Here is a 12,892-nt window from a genome sequence, read left to right on the forward strand (position 1 = left end):
TCAGCCACAAAAGAAAGCAGGAAAGAAGCTTAAAGACCACCTTGTCAAATTCCTCGCCACCCCGTCTTTTTTTACTAGAAAGCACACAAGGCTCAGAGACGGCCATAAGCGACAAAGCTACTAAAAGGCAGAAGTAAGATCCAAATCTCGATTTGTTGGTCTCAAATACAGGGACTAACTGATCCCCTGACCTCTCTCCCACAATGGGACACTTTCTAGACCCAGGTCTACAATCATACATAATAACCCTACTCAGACCTGTTTTATCATTAAGTTAGCAAAGGATCCCTTTTCTGCACTCAGGTCCCCATACTGTGTACTAAACCTATCCCATCATACTAGGAGTTCTTTTTTTTTTTTTTTTTTTTTGAGACACAGTCTCACTCTGTTGCCCCGGCTGGAGTGAGTGGCGCGATCTGGATTCACCGCAAGCTCTGCCTCCCGGGTTCACGCCATTCTCCTGCCTCAGCCTCCCTGAGTAGCTCGGACAACAGACACTGGCCACCAAGACAGCTAATTTTTTGTATTTTTAGTAGAGATGGGGTTTCATCGTGTTAGCCAGGATGGTCTCGATCTCCTGACCTTGTGATCTGCCCGCCTCGGCCTCCCAAAGTTCTGTAGGAGTTTAATTCTTAACACTAACTCCCTCACCCTCCCCACTACTCTCTCCACAATCTGCTACTTATTCAGCAGAAAGTCAATTTCACATTCGGGTGTTTCTAAGATTTCGCTGCCATGTGCATATATTATTTTCAAAGGCGATAATTTTACTTCTTACCCATGGAGAGCAAAAAAGACGACTGCTGACTCAAGGCTAGCAACATCCAATCTATTGCTTATGGTATGGGGGAGTTCTGAAGCACACCATCCTGAAGACTCTGGTTCAGAGTCCTTGAATACAACATGCCATCTAGGTTGTAGGTAACAACTAGTTTTAGTAAAACTAGTATAACCAAAACACAATGAAACATTACTTTACCTGACACTACACTGTTCAAATTGGGGTCTGCAGAAGTTCCTTAAACAGTACATCAAATTGGAGACCCTTTACAGTGCCAACCACGATTGCATCTACAGAATATAAAAGCCAGTTATTTAAAACAGGAAGGCAGGGTATTTCCATATAGAGGGTAAATTGGTACAACATTCTGGAGAGCAACCTGACAAAAACATTGAAAGCTTCAAAAGATATTTATTCTTTGATAAGGAAATACTACTTTTAGAAATTTATCCTATGTCCAAATAATCACAGATGCAGGCAAAAGCTTTAACTTCAGGTACTTCTTATAAGTGTATAAAATAGGCACCTATTTAAACAAACTCCAAAATATGAAAACTGAATGCCAGAGGTTAACCTTTTTTGTATCATGAACCATTTGGCAGTCTGCTAAAACCAATAAACCTTCTAAGAAAAATGTTTCAAAACATATAAAATAGTAATAATACTGAAATAGTAAATAAATGTCAAGATATGTACAATGCCTGTAAAGGAATCAATATGAATTGTCTGATCATCCTATTGATACCAAATTATTAGGTCCTGCTAATATTGTGACTTGTTGCCTAAACTTACAGTTAAAAAAAATGCGGCTGGGCTTGGTGGCTCACACCTGTAATCCCAGCACTTTGGGAGGTCGAGGCAGGCGGATCACAAGGTCAGGAGATAGAGACCATCCTGGCTAACAATGTGAAACCCAGTCTCTATTAAAAATACAAAAAATTAGCCAGGCATGGTGGTGGGCGCCTGCAGTCCCAGCTACTCAGGAAGCTGAGGCAGGAGAATGGCGTGAACCCGGCAGGCAGAGCTTGCAAGTGAGTGGAGATCGCACCACTGCACTCCAGCCTGGGTGACACAGCGAGACTCCGTCTCAAAAAAAAAAAAAAAGCTACGTTTCAGTTAAACATCACTGAACATGAAGATACAAGTGTTTACCTGTCTAAATTATTGGACCCCCTGAATTCTATCCATGTACCCAGGTTAAGAATCCCATAATACAGGCTGGGTGCGGTGGCTCACACCTGTAATCCCAGCACTTTGGGAGGCAAAGGTAGGTGGATCACTTGAGGTCAGGAGTTCAAGACCAGCCTGGCCAACATGGTGAAACCCCATCTCTACTAAAAATACAAAAATTAGCCAGGCGTGGTGGTGGGCGCCTGTAATCTCAGCTACTCTAGAGGCTGAGGCAGGAGAATCGCTTGAACCTGGGAGAAGGAGGTTACAGTGAGCCAAGATCACGCCACTGCACTCCAGCCTGGGCAAGAAAGAGCGAGACTCCATCAAAAAAAAAAAAAAAAAATCCCATAATGCATCTATCTACACAGTAAAATGCTATGTAGCCTTGAAAGGAGATATAAAAAATTAACATAGAAAGATAAAAGAGGCAAATAGTGTGTTCAAAATATTTAATATACACGTTTGAAAAAAAAACTGGAGAGATACACCAAAATGTTAACAATAGTTATTTCTCAGTAGTAAGATGACATAATTTTTTTTCCTAATTTGTTTTCTTTTTTTTTTTTTTTTTTTTACAGTGAACACATTGTAACAAGAAAAAAAAATGCAAGCTATTAAACTGGGTAAGGTGACAACATCCCCTAAATAAACTTGAGTAGTTTTTGCAGATAAAAGCCCATATTAGATTTCAAATTTGACATCAGGAGTTCAATGACAAAATGATATTAGGGTCATAAATTTAAATAAGCCACAAAACATTAAAAATAAGAGGGACTTTGGAGGGCATTTAGTGGAAGCCCTTTATTTCACAGTAGAAAGACCCTCCCCCCAGTACTAATTCCAGAAGCCTTAAGTGCTGATCTCTGCATAGTTCCCTCTACCCCCATAAATGTACTCATTTATTCTCCAGACAAAATGATGCAACATATCTACGTTTGGAAACTAGACCACATTCTCCAAAGTGGAAGTAATCCAGACTGTGATCCAGACACAACCAACAGTTAAGCTTTCAGCGGCAAAGTCTGGACATTCCAGCAGATGGGGGTGGTACCATGCAGAATAAGACTTTCAAAATTTAAATGAAACATCACATTCTCTACTTTTCAAGGGAGAAAAAGAGCAGAAAACTTATTTTTGAAGTCCAGGAAGAACTAGGCAACTTACAACTATCACCACATTCCTCAAAACAACCCCATGGAGAAGACAGGCATTACATCCCTTTTACAAGCATTAAAGCCATGGCACAAAACAGGTGAAGCAATTTGACCAAGCTAAGCACTCATCTCATTCAAAACCCAAGCCCTTCCCCCACCATGCCCTTTATACAATTATATTGTAAAATTCCATTGTTTTTTAAAATAGCATGCAAGTAATAAGTAAAAGATGATCACTTTCACATCTCTGCAGCGTTCCTTGTCCTCAATCCTACTCTTCTCTGAATGAACAGTTTGAGATATTCCTTTTGTACCATTTCCTATGCATTTGTGAACACTGTTACCAACACTGGTACTATTCAACTTTAAGTTCTGCCAATATGACAGGTTAAAAAATACACTACTTAATAAATGAGAATCTTGAGTGTCAGGCACTAGCTAGGCAACCAGGATATAAGTGAAGAAAAAAAAAAAAGTTACAGCTCTTGTCTTTTTGGGTTTACTATTGTAGTGGTAGAGAAAAACCTGATAATGGTATAAGTGATAAAGTATAATTGTGAGCGAGGTGCTAGGAAGGAAACAGACATCAGGATACAAAAGTATGTAAGGTGGTTTCTGGCCTAATGGGGGAACAGTAGTTAGAATTTCTTTGGGTAAGTATGCCTTTCAGATATTTGTTAACCTCATTTGGAATGTTAATCTAATTTGATTGGAAAGTTGAAGCATTTTTTTCAGATACAAAAAAAAAAGCCACTAGCTATCAATTTTCAGTTTATATCCTTTGCCCTCTTTAAGAATGAGTTCTTATACTGTGGTTCTTCCTTTACATCCATAAGCCAGTACTTATTGTCCTCTAGAAAGAGAAATACCCTAAAAGAAAGAATACTCTAAAAATAATTTTGTTATACTTTTCTAAGCACTATGTTTAAAGTGCTTTAAACTCTAGACTATTTACAGAGGCCTCTAGTTTTAAATGTTATTTTCCTTTAAAAAAATTACATAAAATAAATTTGATCTCTCCTTCTCTGCGTTTTTGGTCAGAACCAAAAGTTACCTAAGCTACATTTCTGTCCAGGTCAGCCAGACTGCTGGTAAAAACTAACTTCAATCAATCTGCATGAAAATGAGTAGACCACCTACAGTTAGTTTGTATTTCTGTGTTCATCAGGAAAGAATCTAAAGAAGTTGTAGGTTCAGGCTGGTTTCACAGCTATTCTAAATTTAGATTCACACATACGGTGCACATACACTCCCCTCTATACTCAGCGACATGGAATTGCACAGGTGTGAATTCAAGACGATTACTATTCCTAGCCTTTGTTAACATTTTAAAGAGTTAAAAGTTGCTAGTAAGGATGTCTGCTGCCCTAAGCCTGACTTATAGCATCTTCCCCAAGGGATTTTATTCATTAGGAACTAGATGACAATGAATTAACACACTACATATCTTTAACTTTGCAACAGGGAAAGAATTGCAATTGTCTTTAAGGCAGTTTCAATAGTTGCCACCCCCTAGTTGTAAAAAAGATTATCAGGAAATTCAACATAGGAAAAGATTTAAAAGACTAACAGAAAAAATAACTGTTCTACTTATAAAGAAAATGGGAATTAAAGTGAGAATTCTGCTTACCAAAACTGAAAAATTACAGTTACAATATTCAATGGTGATGAGCCATTTAGGTAATTTTTTCTTCTCTATGTATATGGTGAGACAGGACTCTCCAACTGCTGAGAGAATCACAGAAGGACAGTATCTCCATCGAGAATTTAACCATCAAGAATTTTTAAAATATCAAAACTCTTTAACTTGGTAACTGTATTATAACAATCTCTCTAAATACTCATAAATGCTAAGAAAGATTTACCTACAAAGATGCCTGTCACAATGCAATCAATTGCGAAAACTGAAAATAACCATTCTGTCAAAATGGACTACGAACTTAGCCATTAAAATACATACCTCAGCATATGACAAAGGAGAACACTTAAGTGGTTGGGGAAAGAGAATAAGTTGTATACAAGACTACAGCTGCATGAAGATATTCAGAAATACGGAGAGAACTCAAAGTCATCAAAAACAACTTAAGTAGACTACAGGTAGTAGCACGTATAAATCTTTACTGAAATTTTCAAATTGTTTATAGCAAATGTAAACTACTCAGAAAAAAATTCAGATAATTTTAAGAAATTAAAATCTGGGTATGGCTCTCTGACAGAGAAATTCACAATATATATTTAAAATAGTATATTTAAAGAAAGATGAGCTGTCTTAAGAAAATAATTCAGTAAAAAACCTTTCTGGGATGCTATCTGGTCATATGTTTTAAGAGTATGTTTATACCTAAGTACAAACATTGAGAAGTAGTTCAGTACTTCTAAGATTCTACTATGAGGATAACGGCCAAATTTTGTTTTGTTTTGTTTTTGTTTTGAGACAGGCTCTGGCTCTGTCACACAGGCTGGAATGCAGTGGTGTGATCTCATCTCACTGCAACCTCTGCCTCCCAGGCTCAAGCGATCCTCCCACCTCAGCCCCTGGAGCAGCCAGGACTACAGGCACATGCCACCACATCCAACTAGTTTGTTTTTTGTATTTTTTTTTTGTATTTTTTTTTTTTGTAGAAACAGGGTTTCGTCATATTGCCCAGGCTGGTCTCGAACTCCTGGGCTCAAGAGATCCACCCTTGGCCTCCCAAAGTGTGGGATTACAGGTGTGAGTCACCGCATCCAGCCCAAAGGTTTTCTTAATGTGGAAGTTCATCCCCACATTAAGAGTTAATAAAATAATAGCATGTACAACTTCAAATAAGGAGGATATGAAGAATTATCTCCACCTAATTCCCTACCCCAGAGATAGCTTTCAAAGATTCTTTTATGTATACAAGCATGTATACACATAACTTTTAAAAAATATATGCACAAATGGTCAAATATACCATTTCACATCTTTTTTTCAAGTATTTTAAGAGTTCTTTCCATATCTGTATAAAGAAATCAACTTCATTATTTTATGGCAGCATGGCAGTCCATTCCATGAACATGATGTATCTAACCATTTCTCTACTGATGAGCATTCAGGCTGCTTCTAGTAGTTTTTATTTCTTCTACAAATAAGGCAATGAACATCCCTCAACATTGATCTTGACTTACTTGGGCAAGCATACTTGTTAAATGCATACACCTTACAATCCAGTACATTTAAAATTGATAGCTGTTGGTCAAAATTGCCCCAAGAACCACACCCATTTAAATTCCCAACGATATGAGAACTATTTCTTTGTACCCTTACCAAATTTTACTTTTTATGAACCTGACAGGTAAACAATAGAACCCATTGTTTAAATCAATGATGGGATTCTGAGCTGAAGGACAAGGAGTCTACCATATGTTCTTAAGATTGAGTATCTTTCATGTTAATTGTCCCCTTTTCCCCATCATGTTCCCCATCTTAGAAAATAGATCCACATTAGTGTGCAAGACAAAATTTGACTCCTCTCTCTCCCATTCCCCGCAATCAAGTCTTGTTGAACCTAACCTTGAAATTTACACAAAATCTGTCCACTTATTTTGTCTCTATTATTACCATACTAGTCCAAGCCAACACACTTCTCACCTGAACTACTGCAATAGCCTCCTATGTTATCTGTGCTTTACCATTCAACACTTCCCACCCCCTGGAAAGCCTGTACCTCTTAAACATCCCAAGTTCAGGCCCACACCAAGGCCCTGCTGTTTGTTCTGCTTAATACTCCTGCTCTGGCCTTAAACCAGTTTCTCTACATGGCTGACTACTTGTTATTCAGTCTTCAGCTTAAATGCTACTTTCTGAGAGAGAGACCTCAATTGTATGTGGGGCGGCAATTTAATCACTAACCCCTGCCCCCATCCTAATCATTCCTTATCACATCCCATTGCTTAGTCTTCATATTGCTGAGTATAATCTGAAATTGTGGCCAGGCATGGTAGCTCCCGCCTGTAATCCCAGCACTTTGGGAGGCAGAGGCGGGTGGATCACTTGAAGTCAGGAGTTTAGGACCAGCCCGGCCAACATGGTGAAACCCTGCCTCTACCAAAAATACAAAAATTAACCAGACATAGTGGCACATGCCCATAGTCCCAGCTACTCGGGAGGCTGAGGCAGGAGAGGTTGCAGTGAGCCGAGATTGCACCACTGTACTCCAGCCTGGGCAATAGAGCAAGACTCCAACTCCAAAAAAAAAAAAAAATTGTATTACAGTCGGCACTCCCTACCTGTGGGTTCCACATCTTTGGATTCAACCAACCGCAGATCAAAAGTATTTTTTAAAATGTGTCCATATTAAACATGTACAGATTTGTCAGTATTCCTGAAACAATACAGTATAACTATTTACACTGCATTAGGTATAAGTAATCTAGAGATAGTTTAAAGTATATATAAAGGAAGACATGCATGGGTTAGATGCAAATACTGTACAATTTTACATCAGGGACTTCGGCATTTGTGGATTTGGGTTATGCACAGGAGATCCTGGATTCCCTAAAGATAACTAGGGACAACTTTTGTTTCTACTCCACCATATTTCTTCATAGCTTTTCTACAGGAGAGCAGACACAGTATCTGCACTTTTCACATCTGTATTCACAACATCTAGAAGAGTTTATTAGTGTTGACTAAAAGAAGTGCAGAATAGTCTTTTCCTATGTGTCCCCTCATCACTCTGACAAAAAAAAAAAAAGTTGTTAGTCTCATTAATTCCTAAGAAAACTCTGTAATTCAAGAAAGTTAACTTTCTGTTACCCATTACACATATTTTTTCCTCCTTGGTCACATATTTAAATTATATAATTCAATGGTTTTTAATACATCCAGAATTCTGCAGTTGTTACAATTTTAGAGCATTCCATCATCCCCAAAAGAAACCTGTACCCTTTCAGACAAGATCAGGCACACTCAGGGTGGTATGGCCATAGACAGAAACCTGTATCCTTTTAGCAGTCACTCTCTGGGGATTTTTTTTAAGTTCAGCGATACATGTGCAGGTTTGTTATATGAGTAAACTCGTGAATTTGTTGTACAGATTATTTTATCACCCAGGTGTCAAGTCCAGTACCCAATGCTTGTTTTTTCTGATCCTCCCTTCTCCCACCCAACATCCTCAAATGGGCACCCAACACCCTCAAATGGGCACCAGTGTCTATTGTTCCCTTCTTTGTGTCCATATGTCCTTATCATTTAGCTCCCAGTTGTGAGAACATGTGGTATTTGATTTTGTGATCCTGTGTTAGTTTGCTAAGGATTATGGCCTCCAGCTCCACCCATGTTCCTGCAAAGGACATGATCTCCTTCTTCACGGCTGTGTGTAGTACTCTATGGTGTATACATACCACATTTTCTTTATCCAGCCTATCAATGACAGGCATTTAGGTTGATTCCATGTTTTTGCTATTGTGAATAGCACTGCAATGAACATATGTGTGCATGTGTTTTTATGGTAAAACGATTTATATTCCTTTTGGTACATACTCAGTAATGGGATTGCTGGGTTGAATGGAAGTTGTGTTTTTAGCTCTTTGAAGAATCACTACACTATTTTCCACGACGGCTGAACTAATTTACATTCCCACCAACAGTGTGTAAGCGTTCCCTTTTCCCTCCCGCCACAACCTTACCAGCATCTATTATTTAACTTTTTAATTGTAGCCGTCCTGACTGGTGTGAGGTAGTATCTTACTGTGGTTTTGATTTTCATTTGCTTTTTGTTTTGTTGTGTTGTGACACGAAGTCTTGCTCTGTCACCCAGGCTGGAGTGCAGTGGCACAATCTCGGCTCACCGCAACCTCTGCCTCCCAGGTTCAAATGATTCTCATGCCTCAGCCTCCCAAGTAGCTGAAATTACTACAGGCGCCTGCCACCATGCCCAGCTAATTTTTGTAATTTTTAGTAGAGACAGGGCTTCACTATGTTTGGCCAGGCTGGTCTCAAACTCCTGACCTCAGGTGATCCGCCCACCTCGGCCTCCCAAAGTGCTGGGATTATAGGCATGAGTCACTGTGCCCAGCTTGATTTTCTCTCTCCAGTGATCAGTTATAAAGCTTTTTTCATATGCTTGTTGTCCACATGTATGTCTTCTTTTGAAAAGTGTCTATTCATGTCCTTTTCAGGACACTATCATTTCCCTCTAACCTCTCCCACCCCTAAGCAACCATGAATCTATTTTCTGTCTCTACAGATTTACCTATTCTGGATATTGCACATAAATTAGATCATACAATATTTAAAATTTTTTTCACTTAGCATGTTTTTAAGATTCATCATTGTTTTAGCTTGTATCAGAACTTTTTTCTTTTTTTTTTTTAAAGACAGGGTCTTAATCTGTCACCCAGGCTGGAGTGCAAGTGGCACTATCTTGGCTCACTGCAACCTCCACTTCCCAGGTTCAAGCCATCCTCCCACCTCACCCTTCTAATTAGCTGAAGCTACAGGCGTGTGCCACCACATCCGGCTAATTTGTGTATTTTTTGTAGAGATAGGGTTTTGCCATATTTCCCAGGCTGGTCTCAAACTCTGGCTCAATTGATCCGCCCGCCTCAGCCTCCCAAAGTGCTTGGATTACAGGCAGGAGCCACCACGCCCAGCCAGAACTTCAGTTATTTTTATTGCCAAATAACATTTTATTGAATGGATATATATATGGGTATACCCTGGAGACACTGCAGGTTCAGTTCCAGACCACCTCAAAGTGAATACTGCAATACAGTCACAACCTTTTTGGTTTCCCAGTGCATATGGAAGTTGTTTTTAGGCTCACGCCTGTATTCCTAGCACTTTGGGAGGCCGAGATGGGCGGATCACTTGAGCTCATGAGTTTGAGACCACCCTAGGCTACATGGTGAAACCCCATCTCTACCAAAAATACAGGGAATGGTACGGCATGCCTGTAATCCCAGCTACCTAGGAGCCTGAGGTGGAAGGATGGCTTGAGCCTGGGAGGCAGAGGTTGCAGTGAGCCAAGATTACACTACTGCACTCCAGCCTGGATGACAGAGTCAGATACTGTCTCAAAAAAAAAAAGTTAATTTTTGTATTATAGTCTATTAAATGTGTAATAGCATTGATGTCTTTCTAAGAAGTACATATCATAATTTTAAAACACTTCATTGCTAAAGAATCCTAACAATTGGGCCGGGCGCGGTGGTTCACGCCCACCGAGCACTTTCGAAGGCCGAGGTGGGCAGATTACAAGGTCAGGAGATCGAGACCATCCTGGCTAACACGGTGAAACCCTGTCTCTACTAAAAATACAAAAAAATTAGCCGGGCATGGTGGCACATGCCTGTGGTCCCAACTACTCGGGAGGCTGAGGCAGGAGAATCACCTGAACCTGGGAGGCGGAGGTTGCAGTGAGCCAAGATTGCGCTGCTACACTCCAACCTGGACAACAGAGCGATACTCCATCTCAAAAAAAGAAAAAAGAATCTTAACAATTATCAGACACTTCAGTGAGTCATAATCTTACTGCTGGTGGAGGGGTCTTGCCTCAATGTGCATGGCTGCTGACATAAGGGTGGTGGTTGCTGAAGGCTGGGTTAACTGTGGCAATTTCTTAAAATAAGACAACCATGATGTTTGCCGCATAGTTCGATTCTTCCTTTCATGAAAGATTTCTCTGTATCATGTGATGCTGTTTGACAGCATTTTACCTACCATAGGAGAACTTTCAAAATTGGAGTCAATCCTCTCAAACTCTGCCTCTGCTTTATCAACTAACTTTATGTGGACATTCTAAATCCTTTGTTGTCTTCAACAAAAATGTTCACAGCATCTGCACCAGGAGTAGATTCTATCAATAAACCATTCATCTGTAAGAAGCAATTCATCCCAAGTTTTATCATGAGATTGCAGCAAATTCAGTCACATCTTCAGGCTCCACTTTTAATTCTACTTCTCTTGCTATTTCCACCACCTATGTAGTTACTTCCTCCACTGAAGCAGTGAACCCCTCAAAGTCATCTATGAAGTTTGGAATCAACTTCTTCCAAATTCCTATTCATGTTAATATTTTTACCTCCTCCCATGAATCACAAATGTTCTTAACAGTATCTAGAATAATGAATCCTTTCCAGAAGGTTTTCCCAGATCCATCAAAGGAATAACTATCAATGGCAGCTCTAGCCTTATGAAATGTATTTCTTAAATAATAAGACTTGAAAGTAAAAATTACTCCTTGATCCATAGGCTGCAAAACTGATCTTGTATCAGCAGGCATGAAATCATTAATCTCCTTGTACATCTCCATCAAAGCTCGAGTGACCAAGTGCATTGTTAATGAGCAGTAATATTATGAAAGGAGTCCCTTTTTGTCTGTGCAGTAAAAGTCTCAACAGTGGCCTTTAAACATTCAGTTAGCCATAGTGCAAACAGATGTGCTGTCATGACTTTATTGTTCCATTTATAGAGCACAGGCAGAGTAGATTTAGCATGTTTCTTAAGGGCCCTAGAATCTTCAGAATGGTCAGTAAGCACTGGCCTCAACTTTAAAGTCACCAGTTTCATTAGCCTGTAACAAGAGAATCAGCCTGTTCTTCAAAGCTTTGAAGCCAGAAACTGACTTTTCCTCTCTAGCTAGGAAAGTCCTAGATGGCATCTTCTTCCAAGAGAAGGCTGTTTTCATCTACATTGAGAATCCGTTGTTGAGTGTAGCCATCTTACCAATGATCTTAGCTAGATCTTCTGGGTAACTTGCTGCAGCTTCTCCATCAGCACTTGCTGCTTCATCTTGCACATTTATGTTACGGAGACAGCTTCTTCCCTTAAACCTCACGAACCAAAAAAAAAAAAAAAAAAAAAAGAAAAGAAAAGAAAAACCTCATGAACCAACCTCTGCTAGCTTCCAAATTTTCTTGTGCAGCTTCCTCACCTCTCTCAGCCTTCTCAGAAGAGTGTTAGGGCCTTCCTCTGGATTAAGTTTTGGCTTAAGGGAATGTTGTGGCTGATCTGATCTTCTATCTAGACTACTCAAACTTTCCCATATCAGCAAAAAGCCTGTCTTGCTTTCTTATCATTCATGTGCTTACCTGAGTAGCCCTTCTAGTTTACTGCTGGAACTTGTGCTTTGCATTCACAACTTGACTATTTGGAACAAGAGGCCTAACTTTCGGCCTACCACAGCTTTCGACATGCCTTCCTCATAAGCTTCATCATTTCTAGTTTTTGATGTAAACTGAGAGACATGTGACTCTTCCCTTCACTTGAACACTTAGAGGCCACTGTAGGGTTATTAATTTTCCTAATTTCAATTTTGTTGTGTGTCAGGAAATAGGGAGGCCCAAGAAAAGTGGGAGAGAGACAGGAGAACGGCCGACTGGTGGAGCAGTCACAGCATACGCAAAGTTTATCAATTAAGTTCACCATCTTACATGGGAATGGTTTGTGGCATGCCAAAACAATTACAATAGCAGCAAAGCAATAGTAAAAAAAGTTGGAAATATTGGAAGAATTACCAGAATGTGGCACAGAAACATGAAGTAAGCACATACTTTTTGAAAAATGGCACCAACAGACTTGTTCAACACAGGATTACCACAAACCTTCAATTTGTATAAAACGCTGTATCTGTGAGGGGTGATAAAATAAAGCACAATAATATGAGGTATGCCTGTGCTACATTCTGTTCATCCATTCATCACCAGTTAATAGACATTTGGACTGTTTCCACATTTGGGATATTATGAACGACACTGTTACAAATGCCCACCTGTAAGTTTTTGTATGAACATACGTTTTCATTTCTCTTAAGGAGTG

At 39.5% G+C, this 12,892-nt stretch overlaps 1 protein-coding gene across 18 annotated transcripts in view; it reads right to left on the reverse strand.

Moving 5' to 3' along the window:
- CPEB1 (cytoplasmic polyadenylation element binding protein 1) overlaps nucleotides 1–12,892 on the reverse strand; it is a 103,867-nt gene that overhangs the window by 38,878 nt on the left and 52,097 nt on the right. The gene's annotated exons all lie outside the window — the stretch shown is intronic.

Source organism: Gorilla gorilla, chromosome 16 (assembly GCF_029281585.2).
Source record: "Gorilla gorilla gorilla isolate KB3781 chromosome 16, NHGRI_mGorGor1-v2.1_pri, whole genome shotgun sequence".
NCBI lineage: Eukaryota > Metazoa > Chordata > Mammalia > Primates > Hominidae > Gorilla > Gorilla gorilla.